This window comes from Festucalex cinctus, chromosome 4 (genome assembly GCF_051991245.1).
Source record: "Festucalex cinctus isolate MCC-2025b chromosome 4, RoL_Fcin_1.0, whole genome shotgun sequence".
Classification (NCBI taxonomy): domain Eukaryota; kingdom Metazoa; phylum Chordata; class Actinopteri; order Syngnathiformes; family Syngnathidae; genus Festucalex; species Festucalex cinctus.
The window spans coordinates 6831862-6854147 of record NC_135414.1 but is presented as its reverse complement, the minus strand read 5'-3'; the positions used below and the strand labels follow the sequence as shown (position 1 = coordinate 6854147).

Genomic DNA, 22286 nt, shown 5'->3' with positions numbered 1-22286 from the left:
TTTCCCGTACTTTTTTTTTTTTTTTATTAAAAGGAACAAAGTGTAATAAAGTGCAGTTTCAAATAGATGCTTGTCTCTCTAGTGCTGGAGCTCATCTGCCATTGTGGTGATTTAATACGAACGCTGCCACGCAGCTGCCGAGAGACAAGATCTAACGAGCATCACGGATGCTTTAGTGTGTACATAAATGGTCGCGCGCAGACACTAGCTGCGACGATTGCAACCCGGGTACGCATTTAGTTTCGCACAAACAATTACACACACCTCCATCCATATGACGATGCTAACGATGGTAAACACGAGCGAATGGATTCCTTCATTTTCCATGGGAGAGCTGGTGACGTTCTTCAGTGCATAATGGAGGAGATTGAGCAGCATCCAAGCCTGAGCTCTCTCAAGAAAATTTAGGGAGTTTTAGAAAAGTTAAGCATGATATTACACTCATGAAGAAGTTTGTTCGTATAACTAAGCCTCCCACAATCAGTCCATAGGCTTTTATTAAACATGCTATGTGTTCCCATATTTTTAAGTACTTGGCCATAAAAATCATTTTTCCTTAATTCGTGAAGTGTGAGAGCTCTCTATCTATTTTGTAATGCTGTTGAGAGAATCTTACAGAGGCAACCCAAAACTCAATATTAGCCCATATTTCAACTTTGACATTATTTAAAACACTTGTTTTCAAAGCTTTTAATTATGCTCCAATCAATTCCACATTGTTCAACAACGTGTTGGCAAGAAAACATATTTAATATAAGGTCAAGTTTGTTGTTGTAGCTGTTATTTATTTATTTATTTTTATCTTTGTCTCTCTTTTTTTTTTTTTAATTAAAAAGCCACATCTGGTATCATAACTGCATGTCTGACGTTTCTAACAAACGACAAATTCAATGGAAACGTGCTGCTCCTTCTGGTGTGCACACTTTATCCACCTGATGACATTAAATATATTCAATAAATATATAAACGCAACACTTTTGTTTTTGCTCCCATTTTTACTAGATGAACTCAATGATCTTAAACTTTTTTCCACATAGGCCAACACAATATCACAATTGATCTCAAATATTGTTCCCAAGTCAGTCTAAATCTGTGATAGTAAGCACTTCTCCTTTGCTGAAATTATCTATGCCACCTCACAGGTGTGCCATATCAAGATGCTGATTAGGCACCATGATCAGTGCACAGGTGTGTCTTAGACTGCCCACAATAAAATGCCACTCTGAAAGGTGCAGTTTTGTTTTATTGGTGGTGGTAGTGGTGGAGGGAGGGGAGTCTGGGGACTCAGAAAACCAATCAGTACTGACGGTTTTAGATATTTGAGTTCTTCATAAAAAATGGGAGCAAAAACAAAAGTGTTGCATTTATATTTTTGTTGAGTGCACATATATTCAATGTAAACAAACGGGCATATATAGCACCAGTCAAAACTCCTCATTAAACCACAGTAAGGTTAATTATTCTTTGCATAGGATAAATAATATACATCCGTTAGTATTGTTATTTTGTGTGTTTAGGTTCATTGCCTAAAGGGTCATACCACAACACTAATGCTGTTTGTTAGCTTTTCTATAGCTTTGCATTTTTTTTTTTATATGGCAATGATCTTAACAGCCTTATCTAAAGCAGCTTTGTTTCATATTTAATGTTACGTTAAGCTTCAACTAGAAGTGTCAATAAACAGCTTTTGTTTTGTTGGTCGAGTAGAGTTCACTGCCAGCATACAGTGCTTGCATCACATTTTTTTTGCTCCCAAGTCAAAGCAAAAAAAAAAAAAAAAGAAGAAAAAAAAAAGGCCGAAATACAGCTCATATCTTGAAAAATGTGCATGTTTGGTCACTCATATCTCAAGGTACTGCTGTACTTTCTAATCAGAAAAGAAATCTCATGTAAATGTTTTTTCCCAATAACCATAGTTCAAACTCTGGTTTGTATGTTTGTATTTATCTCTGCCAGTTGTAGTCTTTATTTATCAAAATGTGTGACCAACTCGAGAAAATGACTCAAGAAACATTTGCCAACCATACCAATTTAATACCAGGAAGAAAAACTGTCTGCACAGTCAATGTGATGGTGCGCCAACCAACTTTATACCCCGCAACTAAGCAGTCTTTGTCAATGCTCTTCTATTATGTGCTGTTAAAACACTCAAGATACTGCGCTAATGTTGAGATTTGACTCCACCCTCAACTGAAGGAGACAAAGTGCAATCAATAGTGGATATAAGCAGCCCACCAGGGTCAGGAGACCCTCCTGTACGGCAGCCATGACACATCCAGTAAAGTTCCTTATAGAGTCTGGGGGACTGACCTCTGACAACCCGGGCAGATAAAGTCAGTGCGGCCGCCGTGACCTAAAGCCAATAGGCCGACGTCCAGTCAGCCTGGTTGTCTTTATAATGAAGTGGTCACTATTGCCTTTCTGTCACTCAGCAATTACCGCGAGAGATATGGAGCCGTAGATAGGAGGTGAATGCACAAAGAGGTATTGGCCACAGAATTACATTCACAAGTGAAAGGAGCAGTAAAGTGACATATAAACTACTCTAATATGGAGCGCTAATGGCTATGAGCAAGATGGATCAAAAGGAGTGTGACAACTTCAATGGGACTGGGATGTCAATGTTGATGCTCTCCTATTAAAAAAACAAAAAACAAAAAAAAAAACATATAGTACTTCATTTACATAAATAACCAAACAGCAACAACATTTCCCAACCTTTATTGAGTCAAACAAAACATGTCTCAGAAAGAATACATCACGGAATAATAATGATTTTTGCCTGCATTTATTCACCAAACTACTTGCTCAATTTGAAATCGGCGCCTGTTTAGTTCAACACAAAGGTGACATACTTACATTTGAAGATGACAATTTTCAGACCAATTAAGTACAATTGGATAATTTCCTGTTTCACACCTGATCATCTATTACAGCAGAGTTAGGGGAAAGCACTACTGTGGAGCTGTAATTCCTAACTAGGGTGTTGTGGCACCCTAGTGGGCCGGGAGAGATCGTCAAGGGTTGCCTTAAGAAATTATCCAATTTCACCTAATTTGTCTAAAAAAAACAAAACTAAATTTCATTATTAAAAAATTGATCTTTTGATAGAAGGTAGAATAAATCTGGGTATCATTCATAAAACAGATTAAGTCATGCCTTCCTGCAAATATATCCACTTTTGGCTTTCACACACCTCGGTTTATGACAGAGTACGGTTTCAACTAGTCATAGTTATAATTACCATAATTGTTTGTATGAAAAAACTTTTAGATCATAAACATGATTATAAACAGTAAATAAAATGGTAAATTAGTGTGCTACTTTTTACCATTACACAAACTATTTCATTAAACATTGTTTGTTTCCAGTCCATACTGTGCTAAGGAGCACATATTGGGCCTTGTTTTTTTTTTGTTTTTTGTTTTTACCTCCCTTCTTCCTTATGTTTCATTTTTTCCTCTCATCTAAGAATCTTGGGACACTAATTAGCGAACCGCCAGGCTTCCCGTTCTGTCTCCCTCTGTTGGTCATTGTTATTTTTCATGTTCCTTGGACAGGTTGTGACTGTGAGTGTGAAGACAAATTCATTGTGTCTTTTTTCATACTTGGCCAATAAATCTGATTCTGATTGTTGCCTAGATGCCACAAGTTGGTGGCCAAGCACTATTTATGTCGGAATGAAACTCCTCAGCTCACTTGAACATCCTTCTTGACTCCAAGATGCCATCAGATGGCAAAATACTGTTTTTTTTTTGGGGGGGGGGGGGGGGGGGTTGGCAAAAAATTACAACCGATTTGCAGTATGATGCATTACCATTCTCTACTTCAGCAAACTACACCCACAATAGTAAGCTTTGGTGAAATGAATACATCCATGATCTACAACTAAATGTTTTCGGAGTTGTATTTTCTTTGTAAAGGGTGACTTTTGATGACAGCTTTTGCATTGGATCTCATCAGATAGTGCACCTGTAGCTAGTTTTGACAGGTGTTTATTTGCATATATGTTGACAGTGAGGTGTCTAAATGAACTAAACACTGAGACCGGGGGTCATGCTACCTGCACAAATTGAAGTAGCGCTCATGTCCCATTGACACGGGGTCATAGTCTCGGAAATCCCCGAAGCCATCCAGCCGCTGCTGTCAGAGACTCTCGGAATTCTTCTGCGCGCTAACTATTTAGTTGTCAATGATTTGCTTAAGTGGAATTGACTTTTATCTGTGGTGTGCTGTGGGGCTGCCACCGGCAATCCAGCATCCCCCTTCCTCAGTGCTCCTGCCTTAGCCTGGTGTCACATGCAGCACATTGCCATTGGCAGCTGAGCGAGGCCTAATCAATGAGCCGGGTTAGGGATGGCCCGCGGCGCTGCTGTGGGTGGGCTATTGATCCGACAAACATGCTTCCACAGGTCGCATTGACCAACCTGGAAGTGACGGCGAAGGCGAAAAGGGGGGAGACGACAAATTATTGTTGATACTTTGTCTGTCAGCTGCAAACTGCTGACGAAACACTCGTAAAATTATTGTTTGCTATTGATTAGCTACTAATGCACTGCGCCGCCTTTTTTTTAATGATGGCTCGGGGTCATTGTTTGAATTGATATTTCAAACAAAGAGCATTAAGAAACGCAGAGCGCACATTACAATCCAATCCAAGTCTCATCTTTCTTTGTCACTCTTTCAGACCTGTGGCCAATGAGCACAAAGTCAAGTTATTTTTGACACAATTTTAAACGCTGCTCCCTGGGCTCCTTATCAGCGACACAATAAGAACTCTTGGGAACAATTAAACGGGGGTTTTAACTTGAGTCACAACCACAGAGGTAAAAATAATCACGCAATGTTTCCAAATGGAAGTGACTTCAAAAGAGCTATTCACTTATCACAAACTGTGTGTGCCTCTCCCTCCTGTATTCCTCACTAAATCTCTGTTGCTGAGGAACTATTGGAACACATGACAAGCATATTTACCCTGCTTCACAAACCAGGCCCAATGTGGAATTCAAAGCTTTTTTTTTTTTTTTTTTTTTTTTTAAAGAAGCTTTTTTCCCCCCCTCCATTGGAATTGACAGCAGAATAAATACGTATTGTCTCTGAGACTTTGTTGTCATGTGTGAGAGATCCTGCGCAGAGCAGGCAATTATGTATGCTATTACAGGAATATGTCTTGCTCTGCTTACGAGAAAATTAAGTTTCGCCGGAAATATTTGTCATTTCTCCTTTTCAAAGTCAGCAGCGGTATGAGGAGAGAAATTAAATATAATCACAAAAATCTGTCTTCCCGTAGTCGCTCACAAATGAATTGAGGCTCATTTTCTAGTTTTAGGAACTGTTGATTAGCGCTGACGGATTTACAGAAATGTCTCTCTTCACAGCACTGGATTGAAATGTCTATTAAACTAACATTTTTTTTTTCTTCATTGCAGGTGATGCTTTCATCCTGAGTTGTTCTTCTCGGACCCGGGAGTCCCTAAAATCTCAGCATAGCTTTGGAAAACCCTGGAAATACCTGAACTTCTAGGAGTACATCACCAAAATGTTTTCAGGTGCCCAGGCACCAAACTGATAGCTTTACATTTGACTGTATGATTTTTCCAACACAACAAAGACAGACAGTGGCAATTGCTGCCGACCATCCAGCGTTGGCCACCGTTGTTTGGACGCGCCAACTGTGACCAGGAGGACGTGACCTTTCTGCCTGCTGGCTTCAAACACGCACTTGAAAAGACGGCGCTGCCAGAGAGGAGTCGGTGTGGGAGGAAGTGAGACCAAAAATCCCATCAGGTAAGGCGATGACCATCTCCTCTCCCTGCTGTCCAAATTCTCAGCCCTTTACCGTCTGCTGGGCTTTTAAAGCATTTATCCCCAGTTTCTGTCCTCTTCATTGTTAGCTCCCCTTCTGTGTTCACATACACACTACTGGCTGATAAATGTCTCGCTTTCATGTTCTGCTCACTTGTTTGTTCCTTTTGGATACTTGGCTCTCAATATGTGGACATTGTTTGGCTAATAGACCCGCTCGCGGAGTCCTGTACTGGATGGACCCGTGCGGTTGCTGCCGATCAAAAGCCGCCTGTGCTACAAGCTGGTAGCATGACTAGATGCTGTTACGGGTCTTGTCAGTGTCACATTGCTGGAATATTGACAAACATTTCATGTATTTGCAGTATCACGCAGCTCCTGCACAATCTAATGTGATCCAGTCCAAAAGACGTATGGAAAATTCTGTTATCACAAACGAAATCGTTGGTTGTGATGACTGACACTGACCGGCACTGGCAGATGGATTTATTTAACAGCATGTAGTTTGCTGTGGTATAGAACTACAGCCTATTTTACCTCTAAGTTAGGTAAAATTAAACAAGTATGTCAAGATTTGTGACATAAAAAAAAGACAAAGATACATTTTCCATTAATGTGACTCATGACAGTACAACTCATTTGCTATCCAAAAACTGGTTCTCATAGGCTTTGCCTGATGTTTATTTTTTTGTTTTGGTGAAAGCCTGAAGATTTTGTTTATATCTACTGGTATTTAAGCAGAAGGAAAAAAAATATTTAGTATGCGTACCCTGGCCAAGATAGGCAGTGATTCAAAAAATAGGTATAAAACTTTAAACATCCTAAATATTTAGAAAAAAAATGTAAAGCCTTTTCACAGTGAACTTAGCAGAACCTAGCACACAGTCGACCAACCCAAGTATGGACAAGCTTGGACCAGAATGACGTCATTGTACGCGAGCATGTGGACCCGCGTTGAACACCTAGAAAAATAAGTTCAGTGTGAAAAGTTATGATAATATAATGATGATAATAGTGAGAGGTGTTTCTAGTATTTTGATCTAATTTCTGTTGTGTAGGCCTATGTAAGACTGCATTCTTCGTGAACATCTTTTCAACTATAACACATTTTATTTAACATTTCACACAGTTTAAACTCTACTCTAGCATGTCTGTAATTTTGTTATGGCATTTTTTGGGGGTGTGTGCGATGTGGTGTTGGCAAGCATGATAGAAATAATCTTCAAACTAGTGTGTGGACAGATGAAAGTGTGTGATGTGTGTCATTATTTGCGTAAACAAGCATAATATATTTTGGCTTGAATTTGGCAAAATCCAAAAGTTACACCTTGTGATCGTTATGTGCATTTTTGGGCTTTGTAGCACGTCGCTGTGAAATGAGTATTTCCATTCTGGGTGACCAGCTAAATTGATTTAAACTCGGTTTCATACTTCTGATTTCCAATTCATTTCACAGGTTTGGTAGCACATGTTCACTTATGTGACTAAAATATTGCAGGTGATCTGAAGTATGGTTTATTGAATTGTTCTACATTCTAAAATGAAGTTATGATTGTTGTTTGTTCCCAGGCAATGATCTGACTTGATTTATCTATTCAATATGAGATAAAGCTTTGTTCTTTTGTGCTCTGAGAATCTCAGTCATTTGACAAAATTTGGCAAACTGAAATGAGCTGAGGTAATAAATAACTAAAGAAGCTTCTTCTATCTTGCTGTGCGTCTTTGGACAAGACATTTTGATAAGGTGAAAAATAAGATACTTGAAATTCTTGAATACGGAGTAGATGTTGTAGTGAAACTAATTAACATCATCGTCTTGGGTATTTATTTTCTTAGAAGTCCCGGTTGGGGTCAACTGTGTCAGTGGTTAGACAGCAGGAGTTAGGAGCGGAGAAAGCTCCTGTGCGAGTGTGTGTGTGGTGGGTTGTGTCTCCCCTCCCTGGCTTGTGTGCTGATGGAGCCGCGCTCCTCGCCCAGGGCTTCAACACTTGCTTATTTTTCATGAGGGCTGCACACTGTTCTCCTGCATGAAGGCCCGCTCCCTTTGTGGCAGCCCTCCCCCCTTTAGAGGAAAAGACATGCATGATTTCATACATGAAAGATATATATAATTTGACAGCATGGCCTATGCGATACATTTACAATTCTAAACAGACCACGGTAAAACCGGTTTCCTGTGACCCAACACTCCACCTCCATTTTTTTTCCCCCGTAGGAGATGTATTTGTGCATATTCAAATGAAGAAAAAAGGGGGATACATATATATATATATATATATATATATATATATAATGTAATACAACTACCTTAAAATATATATTGTCTAAACATATGTATTATTTCATCCTGTTGACATTTTAGATCAACTGATTTAACGAAAAAAAAGGTGTGGTTGGAGTAGGGATGGTACCGAAGACGGTACTTTTTGTGGCGTGGACTGATTTGGGTCGGTACTTCCAAGCACCGATTCACGTAAAATCAAACGGTACCATGTTTCGGAGCCAATGCACGTCTTTCAAAGTTGTGACTGTGCGGAAGTGGAAGGGTTGACGATTTTCCATGGCGCATTGAACACAATATTAGATGTGCACCAGCGTACTGACGTCACCCACTTGTCACGTGCTGAAGGTTGGATCCCAAAGCGCAGACACAAATAAGGTTTTAGCTATTTATTTACATCGAGAGACATGGAACAAACTTGACTAGACGAGAAACAAAGAGAGTTGCACAGAGGGACAGAAAGCAATAATCCGGCAAAACACACACAATGCTCAGACTGCACCTACACACAGTGAATAGATCTGATTGGTTGTAGCAAGTAAAGGAATAAAAAAAAATGAATAAAGGAAAGATTAACATCACATAGGCTAAAACTAGTTTAAAATAGATGATGGTTTCATCAGTTCAAAACAGACGCTTGACCTCAAACTTAACCGGTCATGAACTCAAACTCAAACTTAACCCAGGCGTGACCCAAGACATGACACCACTCGCGCAGGATTTCACGCGCTAAAATACATTACCAGATTTTGGAAACGACCAACATTGTGCCCCTCGGTTGCGCGTTCCCGTCGATGGATGATAATCATACGCACAGTTGCAGACTTGAATTTACTATTTATTCTTCTCTGCGAAAAACTGAGTCAGTTGCTTCCCCACAGTAGATGTGAAACTCTTCTTTCTTTGTGTCCGCATATCTGGATTATGCTGCCACTGGTGGCCAAATCATGCATACCAGAACGAGCCTCAATCTTTGCATTATCCTGTCATGAAAAATTAACATGCTCATTCTGATGTACCAGCCTACTATTTTTGTTCAGTGGAGAGAAATTTGACAATTCAAGCGAATTAAAAAAAAAATATATATATATATATATATATATATATATATATATATATATATATATATATATATATATATATATATATATATATATATATATATATATATATACTGGTACGGTCCACTGATTACATAGCATTTTTAAATGGAAAATAAAATTAGAAACAGCTTGGAAAGCTTACATGCTAGTTGTGCTATTAATTATACGTCCAAGACAAGCAAGACAGTAGTTACATTTTTAAGTGTCATGTTTTTTATGTGATCTCATGCCCAGAGTTTTATTCTCTGAGCTATGGAGGAGAAGATCACATCACTGTCATTTGACCACGGGGGGGTTGGGGGGGTGACCTTTTTGGAATCCAAAGACAATTTTTCACGTTGATATCTTTTTGCCAGTATGAGCATCAAAACAACACGGTTGACACTGTGCACAGTTGCAGCATGAACGTCGCAAATTATTCAGCACGCCGCACATCTGAAAGAATTAAAAGTGCCCGTGCGCTGTCCTGAATGTCTGTCCGTCACACGTTTGTGAATGCGTGTTGACACTGTGAAGCCGAGCAGAAAGGAACCTACATGGCAGGCTTGCTAGCACCGAGGTGTGTTTTGATAACCCCAAAACACTTGTGCCTCCTGTTAGACACAACCAAACACAATGTACGGGCTACTTCAATTTCTACCACAGAAACTGGGTCAGTGGTTGTTAGCTCGAAAACATCATTTTCTTTTTAGCTGGGATGTGCAAGTAGCCTCTGAGTGCCACCATACTGCTGTTTGACCTTCTGTTTTTTTTTTTTTTTTAACGTTTGAGTGGAAACACAATTTTTTGTAGTTAAACCATTCTAAACGTTTTGTACAGGTAATGTTAGATTTTATCATTATTGATTATCATGTAAGTCTAGAATGTCATTGCTGTTGGGCGGAAACCTCATCTGGCCAAATATAGTCAATTTAATTATTTTCAAATCGATGCTAATGGGCAGTTCCCACACAGTCTTTTATTTTTAACGTTTATTAAACAATTTGAAGTGTTTAAACCATTAACGTTCTTTTATGCTTCCACTTTATAAAAGGTGTCGTAAAACTCTCTTCCTGATTGGAGCCGTGCAGTATTATGTTGCCTCAAAATTGACAGTCTTGCCTTTCAGATATGCTTTGTCTTGTTAACTTTGGCAGAGATGATATGTCCACAACATTTCTAATCAAAGACATCATAATAAATTAACAGTTTTCGCAAATTAGTGATTAAACAGGATTATGGGAAGGTTTTGTGTTAATGTTGGTGCCTAACAGGATATACTGTATGCACTGTAAATTATAATGCCAACTTTAACCATTCTGTGTTTGGTAACTCAAGCAACATTTTATGTTTTCTTTTTTTATTTTCTCTAAATAAGTTGTATTGGAGATGCGGGGATTCCGCCCGACAGCGACAATATAAAGCTTAGTTTCCATCAAGTGGTACAGTTTGCTTCATTTTATTGTTGTACATTGTAGAGCTCCCAAAATATCCAATCCAAACGCCACCTTTCTGGTAACGGTAGTGGTCAGTTAACCCACATGTGGCGGGTGGAACTAAACACACTGCTGTCTCCTGATTGGAGAAAATAAAGTGTTAATTTAACCAAATATCCTGAATTATGTCTTAATGTAGATTCGGAGCTGTGTTCCGTATTTGTTGATTTAAAGATATGACCGCACATTATTATAATGTAAATATTTATATTTGGCAACATGTTCCAATGTCGCTATTACCCTTTTGCTATCATCACTAATAACTAACATTTTCACTCCAGTTCTGTGTTGTAGTTTTTTTTTTTGGCCATAAAGTTGAAATTTTGAAGTAACTTCTGAATTGTTCCACAGTTGTACAACTGTATTCGAAAAACAAATTGTTAGCCTAATAGCCTCATTTATTTTAACTTGCTGTCAAAAAATCCATAGGAAAAATAACAATGTGCATGCTAGCAATTTTGTTTGTTTTTTCTTTGTGTAGATTCTCAGTCACCCAAAGTCACGGTAGTTCACAAATGTTGAGTTGAAGCGACTGAACCCTTCTCGTTTGTTAAACTTGTGTTTTTTTCTTGTTTTCGGAAAATGCTTAAAAATGACACATGCAATTTTGCTAATAGGCTATCGAAATACACTTCTGAGATGCCCATGCTGGTGCTGTACAATTTTAGAAATCAGCATAATCCGAGACCAGTGCATTGTTATCCAGTGTACTCCAAGTTTTTGAAATCACGTGTGTGTTTATGTGTGTACGCGTGTGCGTACGTGCACATCTCGTGCAAAAGTAAACACCTTCTCTATTAACTCCTTTAATGAGCTAGCACCTAAAATAGGAACAGCTCCACTAATCACAAGGTTTTATGGGTCCCTGGAAATGCTGCATGCTCAAAAGGAGGCCTCTTGACTGAAGGCAAGCCACTTGAAGGACAGCAGCTCCCAGTGACCCCGTCCACCCACCACGTCAGTCTTTGGGTGGGCTCACCTGCACACAAGCAGTGTTTACGAGCGCTACCTGTCTGTATGTCTGTCTGTCTAGCTATCTAGCTGGCTAGCTGATCATCTAGCGTGCTATCCAACTGGCTAGCTAGATGATGATTCCTGTCTGCCTGACCTTCTTAATTAGCATGATTTCAAGCATTTTAACCCCGCCTTTTCTAAATTGTAATATAAAGTGCTCTGTGGAAACATTTCATAAAACGAAAAAATCAATTTGAGTGCATCTATCTATCTATCTGTCTGTCTGTCTGTCTGTCTGTCTGTCTGTCTGTCTGTCTGTCTGTCTGTCTGTCTGCCTGCCTGCCTGCCTGCCTGCCTGTCTGTCCGTCCGTCCGTCTGATCTTCTAGCCTTATTCAAAACATTTTAAACCCCCATTTTCCTCATTAAAATATAAATACAAGTTCTGCGGACACATTCATAAAGCAAAATATCAAGTGTTTTTTTGTTTAAATATTTATCTTAGCCATCATAATGCCAATGATGTTGAGCCCACAGTAAAGCCACAGCAGGGGTCACTAACCTTTTTAAAATTCATAGTCTTGGGTAGATATTAATGCAAAGTGCTACCAGTTTCATACACACTTTTGAAATAATAATAACATACTGTAACTACTTTTAAGCAACTGTCAAATTATGATAATCGTTATGTAAACACACTGACCATGTTAATGATTTTTGACAATAGTTAGGAAACAGCTACTGCAAATATAAATATGTAACACTTTATTTCTGTTTCTGCCTGCCAGTGTTTTTACGTTTTCAAATGATGACGTCAGCAACATTGCTAGAAAATCACAATGTTCCATCACTTGTGAGCTATTTCGTAAAGGATGGTGGGCAACCTCGTAGCATCACATTGGTGACCCCTGAGCTACGGATCTGTCTAGCTATCGCGCTAGATTGCTTTCTATCTAGTTTGCTTACCAGCTAGCTCGCTCGCTAGTCCACCTAAGCTTTTTTCAACCATTTAACATTTTTTTAAAATGGATGCATAATTACACTGTATTTTAAAAAAATTGTGTGGACACATTTTGTAAAGTGACATTTTGACCTTATTCTCTTTTGTTTAAAATTTGACCCAATCCGCATTGTCACTCATGCAGCCTGTGATGCAAAATTTGGATTTGACCCCTGGCAATAATCCCTGATCTGTATTTGTCTCATGCATCTCTTCCACATGTCAACTTTCATCTCATCATGTTTTTGGGAGAGAAGTTGGGATTGGGGGGCCAGGGGGCTTCTTGACATGAAGGAAAATTACTTGCTTTAAGTTTGTATATTCAAGAGCAAAGAGGCATTTTAATGGCTTTGGCATTGTGGCGCAGTGATTATCCTCTGTTCTGTTTGGGTCGACTTACCAGCAGCTAGTGTTGCTCCTGCCTGGAGGGCTCATATGGCTCTGATTTGGGATCCCTCCTTCTCGGTGAACCTCTCCCAGGCGCATTAAAAAAAAAACCACACAAGTCAAGTCCGAGTCTCGACCCTGTCTGCAGCTTGCAGGAATTCTTCATATTCATATATCAAAAAAATGACATATTATATTTTTCAGATTTATTTCTGTGGAATTGTTCTTAAATATCCACATGCATTCAATTGAAATTTTTTTCCCCGTTTTTTTCCCCTGCCCATATTGTGTGAGATTTTTGTTTTAATGTTATGTGTGCACTAAAAACCAAGATCTGACAGTTCCCAGTTGGCGAAAAACAAAACAAAACGTCAAAGGCCTTCGTTAGAACGTACAAACACGACGAAAAACAAACAAAAACAAAACATTTTCCAGCAGTTTTCAGACAGTTTTCCTCACAATATTCTGACATTGAAGCATGTGGGGACGTGTGATGATGTTGAAGAGGGGGTTCACACGCACGCACACGCATAGGAACACGCACACATGCGCGCACGGCCGCACACACACACAATTAGTGTTTTCTCTGTGTGTTATTTCATGGAAAATAGCAAATAAATAAAATCTAACGTAGCTCATTAAAAATACAGTTTTTATATAAAAAGAGCAAATATACTAAGGTACCTCACGCAGACACGTGCGCGCGCACACACACTCGAACACAAATTAATCTGGGCGAATTACTGTATATTTTATGTGCTTTGCTTTATATATTTTTTTTTATTTAAGATGAAATAAACAATTATCGCAGATGTCACTTCGCTGAATTTATTTTTAAATATTCGGTTTTAAAATAGTTACATCTTTACATCCCTTATTGGGAAGGATTGTGTGTCTTTAAAAAAAAATACAATGTTAGTCCAACGTTCAAAATGTTATTGAATTATGCATGTGATCATTAATAGGGTGACGGGACAAATAGATGTAGAGAGAGATGAATTGATATGGCTGCTTGTTTCTTATGTAAATGAGGCAGACTGACCAGACGGCCACTTGCTTTTTTTTTTTTAACATCTCAACAGCAGGAGGACACATCCTGATTTCTCACCTCAAGCTGCACACGCGTTTTTATGCTGACATGCATCAAATCATATATGAAACAATTCTCATTTCGAAAAACAACAACAACAAAACAGTGCTAATAAACTCTTGGTCAACGCAATTTTAATATAGTGTGTGCACATTAACATTATCACTCCAAAATGAATAACGTTGTATAAAAAATAATAAAATAAAATGTAAAAACAAAACAAAACCCAAAAAACAGTAATGGTCGAATTTCATAAACATATGCATAATGAATTAATGGTAATTATAACGTGTAATAAGTGGGTCACAAAAACAAATATTTAAAATATGGCTGGACAAAGTATCAAAATAAACCCACTCAAGACACGCCGATTTCCGCATGTAATTTCGAATGCATCATCTCCCAAAGACAATAAACGAGACGTTTTAAATACAGAAATGACATGTATGACGTGCCTATTTGAAAAAAAAAAAAAATGTCGTGTAGCAATTCAATTCTATACCAAACGCGAGAAAACAGAATGACAAAAGAACAAAAGGCATATATTGAATGTAAATTAGGAATATTTATCATTTATAAACAAACAAACAAACAACAAAAATAAGGCAAAAGAAGCACGCTCTTATGTTTAATTTGGTCTGAATCATTAAAAAGGCACCATATGTGCATTTTTCTAAACAGATTGAAAATTAATTTCTAATTAATTCAAATGTGTTTACAAATTTATTTAAATTATATGAATACAATGTCGATTAATAAGTTCAACCATAGGTGATAAAAGAGACGCGATCATTTTTTTTCGCCATGCATGCATGCACGAGTGCATGCTTCTTCGACCCCATGTTGTTGTCGTCGTTGTTGTTCTTGTTGTGTTGTTGGCCTGCACTCAGAACCAGTCCGACTCGCTCCTATATGCGAGACCCAAGTGCGCAGGTCCGTGGGCTTGTCTCCCGTGGAGCTGCAGTCATGCACGCTGCACGGTCCCTGGTCCGGCTGAACATAAGAGGGCGCTCCCATTGCACCTGGCCGGGCTGCCCAAGTGCAAAGGGGGGGAGAAAGAGACCCCTCACATGGGCCAGCATGTCCATGGTGCGCACGCACACAAACACTCGCCTTTTTCGTCGGCAAACAAACAAACATCGCACAGTGTATTTAATAATACATTCGTATAAAATCACAGCAATTTATGAATAATATTTCAATGTCAACATGAATTATAATATGATTGTGTCACCTTGCATATTGAATTATATCAACCTGCATTTCCAATACAGCACCTCTCAGGCTGAATTTGCATCAACTTCATGCATCAGATGCAAAACTTACATTTAAAATACATTTTAAAAATACAATTTGGTGTTCCATCATAAGCACATGCAGTCCGGTTTCTATTTTGAAACTGTTTTAAATATTCATCTTACAGTTGGACGTCTTTTTCATGTTTACTGATAAAATGATCACACATCTAACAATCCCATTCCTCGTTAGCCTATAGCTTCATAAAAATAAAATATCAATCATCATCCAGAAATGAAAGTTATGGCTTGTCTCGATAGAATGTTTGATCCCTAAATACTCACCCCTGCGTTTCCTTTGTGCTTTGTTTGGGGTTAGGCTTGTGCACGCGCCTGCCTGACGCACACACATGCAGAAAAAAATAAAAATGCAAATAATACTGATAATAATAATAATAATAATAATAATAATAATAATAATAATAATAATAATAATGAAAAGCTGTCTTCATATGTTATTGTGTATTTTTTTTTTTTACTATTTTTTTCGCTTGAAGCCACTGTTGATGCCTTTGTAACGTGCACGGCCTGTTGTCTCGCCACAGGTTGTGTTGAGTGTGCAATGCCACTGGTGGATGTGCCGCCTATTGAAGCTGGCACGTGGACGCTTACCCTTCCCACAGAGAGGCGCAATTGAATGCTGCTCACATAAAAGCAGCCCCCCCACCACTTTTTTTTTTTTTTTTTTAACACGCTCCCCCCCTTTTTTCCCCCTTCAGAGAGGCCCTAAAAGCATGAAGGGTCCCGTCCCCCTACAAAAAAATGATGATGATGGACTAATGTCACTCGGGCCTTTTTGCATAAAGTCCGCTTTTGCACTGACGGGCTTTGCCGGACTGCCCCCATACATGCCTCAAATTACAACGGCCTCTCTTTTATTATCTCCTAGCCCCTCGCACGCTATTTTCAACCTATTCACTTTTACAACGTCTTCTTCCCGAGAGAGCAGACATGTCGCAAATCCTCCAGATTCCTGCACTCTGCCAAAGAAGTGGAAACCATGCATACACGATGTGTGTATAGGCTATAGTGTGTTTTCCTCTTTAAAAACAGGTATCATTGCATGTCTCAACTTGTGGATGGCAAGTGTGCTGGAAATGCCAGGATGCAACGCAGCATATATTTTAAGCAAGGGGGAGAGGGAAGGGGTGTTCCTAAAGATTACTACATCGAGGGCTAAAGCTTATAAAGTAAATATAAAATGGACTCCCGCGCTGCTTTACACTCGATCCATTTAAAATAAATTCTTTCGGTGTCATGTAAGTCATGTTTGGACTAACCCTGTGCGTTACATCTCTCTGATCTGACCTGTGCTGGAATGCATTACAGCGGAGAATATCCAATCCACATTGTTTCCGTAAACATGGCACCTTACGTGATCACTTCAAGCTGCCTGCTAGACTTTCTGGACGACATAATATAGCACAAAATCAAACACATCATCGTCACAATGCATTCAATATAAGTATGTGCAATATAGACACAGAGGACAGTGGGAATAAATATTAAATACTTTATTATACAAGAGAAGGGGAATACTGTAGCGTATATTACTCATAGAAGCGAGTTTTGCTATTTCCACAGGGAAATAGCGTCGTGAAATTTTACTTCTTAAAAAAGAGAGACTATTGACAGTATTTGTTCACAATCAGTGTCACAATGACATACTTTTTGTTCCTATCAGACCCATCTCTTCCATATGTCTGACACTTCTCCCAATAGCTATAGATTACAACCCCCAACCCCATGCAAAAGATTTTTATTTTTTTTAACAAGCGAAAAATCTCATTGCATTGAGACGCAACACAAATAAACCAAAATGCATTATAGCCCACAAAATACAAAAGCATCATTTCTGAATTGTCCATTTCACTCCAACATATTTGAAACTGTTTGCTCCTCGTCACTACTGTAATAATAATGCATTCTAAACGGCCGATGTACACTATCGACACGCCTCTCGCAAATACATCCACTTTTATCATACAGTATGTTCATAATGGATGCATATTTATTATCCAAGTCGATCCTAAATACACTTTACATTAACGTTACTTAATAAAATGTTATCATAATCATATCTTGTGATTTAAATATGGCTATGTGTAACGGTATTTCCAGTGCACCACTGGGTGATAATTTAACATCGATTGTGTGTTTATCAATTTACATCTTCATTCTTTTTATCACGGATGCACTTTGCATCCACACGTAAAATTGCCCTATAGATTATATGACAGCGTGATTAAAAAAAAAAGTACAGCATTTGTTTTATGTTGAATATACTCTTTCCCAGACCCCTTTTTATTTATTTATTTATTTTATATAAACTTTTAAAGCTGTTCAATAGTGACAAATCGTCGCGAACGTATTCAAGGAAGAAGGAGAGAAAAAACAAAAAAACAAAAAAAAACAAAAACAACATAACATGTCGCTTTAAGTGTGCGGATCATGTGCAAAAGGCGCGTTAAAAGTATTAAAAAACCAATATGTCACAAGTGTGTTTGAAAGGCGAGAAAAGTGTGTCGGAGGCGAGCAAGCCGAATGCGAGCGAAGGCTCGCACGCATGCAGCGTGCATGGAGCTCGGCGGCCAGCCAGCGTTCACTTTCACTAATCAAACTCTTACTTCCCGCCTCTCTTAATTCCATATTTTCTATTCCTGATCATTACTTTCCTCTTTTTCTCGCCCTTCCTTGTATCTATCCATCCTCCCTCCCTCCTCTTCCTCCCTCCTCCTCGCCCTCCCTCCGTCGGCTCTCCTCTGCTGAATCTTATTGATCCACAAGGCGGCTAATTAGCCCTTCCCTTCGTGCCTGTGTAATGAAGCACATGCGCACTGAATTAATCACAGCCATTTTTTTCTCGCAGGAAACTAATTAGCAGGAATAAAGATCCAAAGAGTTTTTTCTTCCCCCAATCATCAGATCTCACTTTCACCTCTTCCGCGCGCGCCGCCAACTCCGGACTCGGCTGCTTTGCATCCAAATTATTTTTGATATCGCCTTTAACAACTAATAGCTACCTACTTGCGCCCCTTTTTCCAGCCAAGCGCTCGGCAACAACAATGATCTTTCTTTTTTTTCGGCCACCCCCGAGCGCAAACTGACCGAAAGGGGACTCTTCTCGCCTTGATGGGATCTTTAGCTCCATCGTCTCGCTACTGGATTAAAAAGCGAACATCACAAAGCGGCAAATTGTAAGTTTCAACTTTGTCTCCCCTTTTTTTGTGTTGTTGTTGCTGCACGATCCGATTCTCTCTCTCAGCCTCTTTCCTCCTCCATGGCGGTGGACTTGTAGCGGAGCTGGTCCCCCCTTTTTCAAAAACTCGCGTTCCGGGTGCGAGGAAGGCTCGTTTCATGCAAGTTTCGAGCTTTATTCGAGATCTTTGGGCTGCCTCGAAGGCGTTGTGTCGTTACCTGTGTTTACATCAGCGCTCGTCCTCTCCTCTTCGTCAACGGGCGACAACAAGCGGATCCTTCGAGTCGAGACCAGGCGAAAAAGAAGCTCTTTTCAAGCAGATTCGGGCTTTTCGGAGGGGACGGGGAGGTGCGTGGAGTGGTCGTGGGTGTCGAGAGACGTGTTTCGACGGGATTCGCGGGGGTCGGGCAGCGGCGGCTCGTCACGGAGCGCAGCCCGGGGAAGGAGCTCCAAGTCCAGCCTGTTGGCTCGGCGAGGGTCCGGCGACTCTTTCGCGGAGCTCGCAGCTCTCGCGTTTTGTGCAGAAAAAAACATTTCAAAACATGCCTTTCGGATGGTAGGGCTTCTGTGTGGTGCTTTATGATATCCTTTCTCCTGGAATCATTTTTTCCCCCTTTCTTTTTGTGCGAGCCCTCCGCCCCGACTCGCCTCTACTCTTTGCCCCCCATCGGCTTCATCCCACCTCGGCTCGGCTCCCTCACTCGTCCCCGGCTCTTTGCTTCTTTCGAACCTTGTATTTTTTTAAGTCGATTCTCAGCCGTTCCCAGACCAAATCCCGTGCAAATCGATCCCGCGTGTGTGTGCGTGCGTGCGTGAGCGCTTCGCGCGTACACGTGACGTGCAAGTGCGTGCGTGCGGGCTATGAAAAAAGGGAGCCCCGGGTTCTCCTTCATGACAGCAGCGGATCAGGCGGGACCGCCAGCCAAGCAGCCCTGCAAAGTGCACGCTGGCGACATGGGGCCGAGCGACTGCTTTTCCTGCAAGCACTTGGCTGCAGACCTCCTGGAGGACTGCAAACCAAACATTGGCCCACTCCTCTGATCTTATAGACATCAGGAGTGGAACCTTGACATTGTGCAGGTCACATTTTAAAAGCACTTAAGCATAATGTCAACATTGCACCTTTTGGAGGAAAAGCACAAATATGTAACCAAAAAAATACGAATAGCTTAAAATCACTTTCTGGAAAAAGTACACACACACCCACACACACGCACACACACAAAATGTCAGTTTTGGTTGACGGAGAAGCAAGAGGAGGATTTGTCAGCAGTGGTTTGGCTATTTTACACAGAGGGAGTGAGGTTGGTGTGTTTTGGGTGGGGGTGGGGGGTGGTTTAGGTCAGACAGCAAGAAACAAGGGGAACAAGGGTCACCGAGCGAGTGCACAGATAAAAAAGCTAGAAGAGGAAACCCCCTCGCCAAACAGCCGTGGGACTATGTCAGGGCTCGGGGGTAGTGGGGGGGGTTGTTGCATGGAGGAACAGGGTGATATTGTTGTTATTTTGGGGGGGGGGCAGATAGAGCAAAACACACTGGTGCTTGTCAGTAGATGTAAGACTTTACATGTAGTTGAGGTAAGATGGGAAATAATAGTGCTGTAATATATATTGCCACAAAGAGGAAAAAGTGGAAGGTGGGGGTCTTGGGGATGTTTTAGGGGTGGTTAGGGTCAGATAGCTGAGGGCCATAGAGGAGGAATCAGGGGAAGAGGTCAGATAAACATATCTACCTCTCAGAGTGGAGAGAAGCATCCACATTGAGATTTGAAGATCAATTTATTATTATTTTATTCTTATCAATCAGGACGTATATGTAAGTATGCCATTTTTGCATGTCGGATGATTTTTGCACGCTTGGACCGCAGTGATGTGCGCGTGAAACACACGCAGGTAGATTTCAAGTGATCAGCCTTCCTCCCCTGTCACACCAACACTCTTCCTCCTCTTCCTGCTCCTCCTCCTCGTCTCCCTTTTTTGTTGCAACACACACACGGAAATATTTACCTCAGACATATTTTCTGTCTTGCATCTTTGTCATATTGTCAGTAGATTATAAACCCTATAAAATCTTCCAGAATAGCATTGTAGCATGATGGCCTGTGTGTGTGTGAGAGTGTGTGTTTGTTTTGCCAATTGCCGGGTTGCAAGGAGTTAAATACGACAGCATGGCTGCAGAAGACGACGTTTCTGAAATAATAATTGAAAAGCTGCCATTTTAATTTTACACACATGACTTAGTGGTAAGGAGTTATTCACATCACAAGTGTTATGTTAATAATTTGTCTTTGCCAAGAATTAAAATATATTTTAATTTTTTCATGGCATGTGGAAATTAACATTATAAGATATTTGATACACACTCTTAATTTAATGCAATTTAAACTGAAACATATTTATTTTCAACAATTTCATCTTGCTTTCTTAAAAAAACTGCATTGTCATTTTGTTATATTAATGTTGGACAGATCATTAATAAAATATTTAATTGGAAAGACAAAAATATATATTTTTAAAAATGCCTTAATTTGTGAATAGTATGCTGCATGCTTTTGTGATCATTTGTAATTTTGGAGCATTTTGATATGACACAACAACGATAGAGCATTTTTTTTTTTTTGTTCTTTTCACATGATGATCTCGGCGTATTTGTGTATCTGGCGAGCGACGGAGCACTAGTGGAGACTATTGGTAGTCTTGTTTCATAGTATGGCGGTAGCACCGAGCCAAGGGAGGTAGCCGCCTCTGGCAGTCGTAACCCCTTCCCTCCCTTTCTCTCCTTTTCCCTCCCTCCCTCGCTGGCTATCTGCTCCTCGCTGTGCCTCCAAATACTGTAGCTTACTCTTTACCTCCCACCTTCCTGTCGGCGGGTACTAGCCCAGCAGGGGTGCTCGCTAACATGTCCTCGGTCAGAGGGAGTCCTCTTTGGTTGAGCGCTAGGCTAAGGCCCCCGTAAATAACAACAAACACATGCTACCGATATGTGAAATTGGTCAAAACGTCAAATAGGAGCTAACGTTGCCTGTAAACGTGCGTGTGAGTGATGAGGGCGCCGTGGATGCAGATGGCCGTTTCAATCTGACCCCTGATTTTGAATACGCAAGGCCATACACGGGATAAAGACCAGTTCTTCCAGTTGTCCTGCAACTGAGGCGGCGTGACGCGTCACACGCCGGCGGTGGGCAGGACCTCGCGTCGAGGCAGGGGGAGGGAAAAGGAGGGTGGGATGACATGACTGCCGTGCTCTCAGGTGTGTGTGTGTTCTCTGCTGGATCCTGAATGCCAGTGTCCAAACAGACGCCACTTCCCCCTCCACTTTTCTCCCAAATTCTTCCCTGTCTCCTCTTTTTCTCCCCCCCTACTTTGTCAGTGACATCCTTATATAAGCAACTCTGGCAAGCTTTTTCTGTGGTTTGCTTTTCCCAATATGTTCTCATGTTAACAATCATGGTTAAATCACCACAGGACACCTAGATTTACGACTCGAAAGCAGAGTGTTTGTGCAGCTGCATTAAGACTGCTTTGTATGATTTGAAACATAAACCATATTGGTCGAGAATGCCTCATGGTGCCTTGTGAGACTTCCCCCTTTTTATATATTTTTGCATTGATTTACCCCCCAAAAAAGACAAACTTGTGTTTCTATGCAGATGAATCAGCCGACCTACACTGACGCTGCATGCTCACATTATTCACAATT

The 22286-nt window shown here is 40.3% G+C and overlaps 1 protein-coding gene across 7 annotated transcripts in view; it reads left to right on the top strand.

The window, feature by feature from the left end:
• The window catches only part of zfhx3b (zinc finger homeobox 3b), a 298790-nt gene that overhangs the window by 110790 nt on the left and 165714 nt on the right, over positions 1–22286 (top strand). For 6 of the 7 annotated variants that reach the window (XM_077518499.1, XM_077518498.1, XM_077518492.1 and 3 more), the window contains one exon: positions 5430–5787. The gene's annotated coding sequence lies outside the window, so the exon portion shown is untranslated. Of the gene's footprint in view, positions 1–5429; positions 5788–18115; positions 18586–22286 lie in introns of those variants that run through there. The other variant, XM_077518493.1, reaches the window with a different exon arrangement.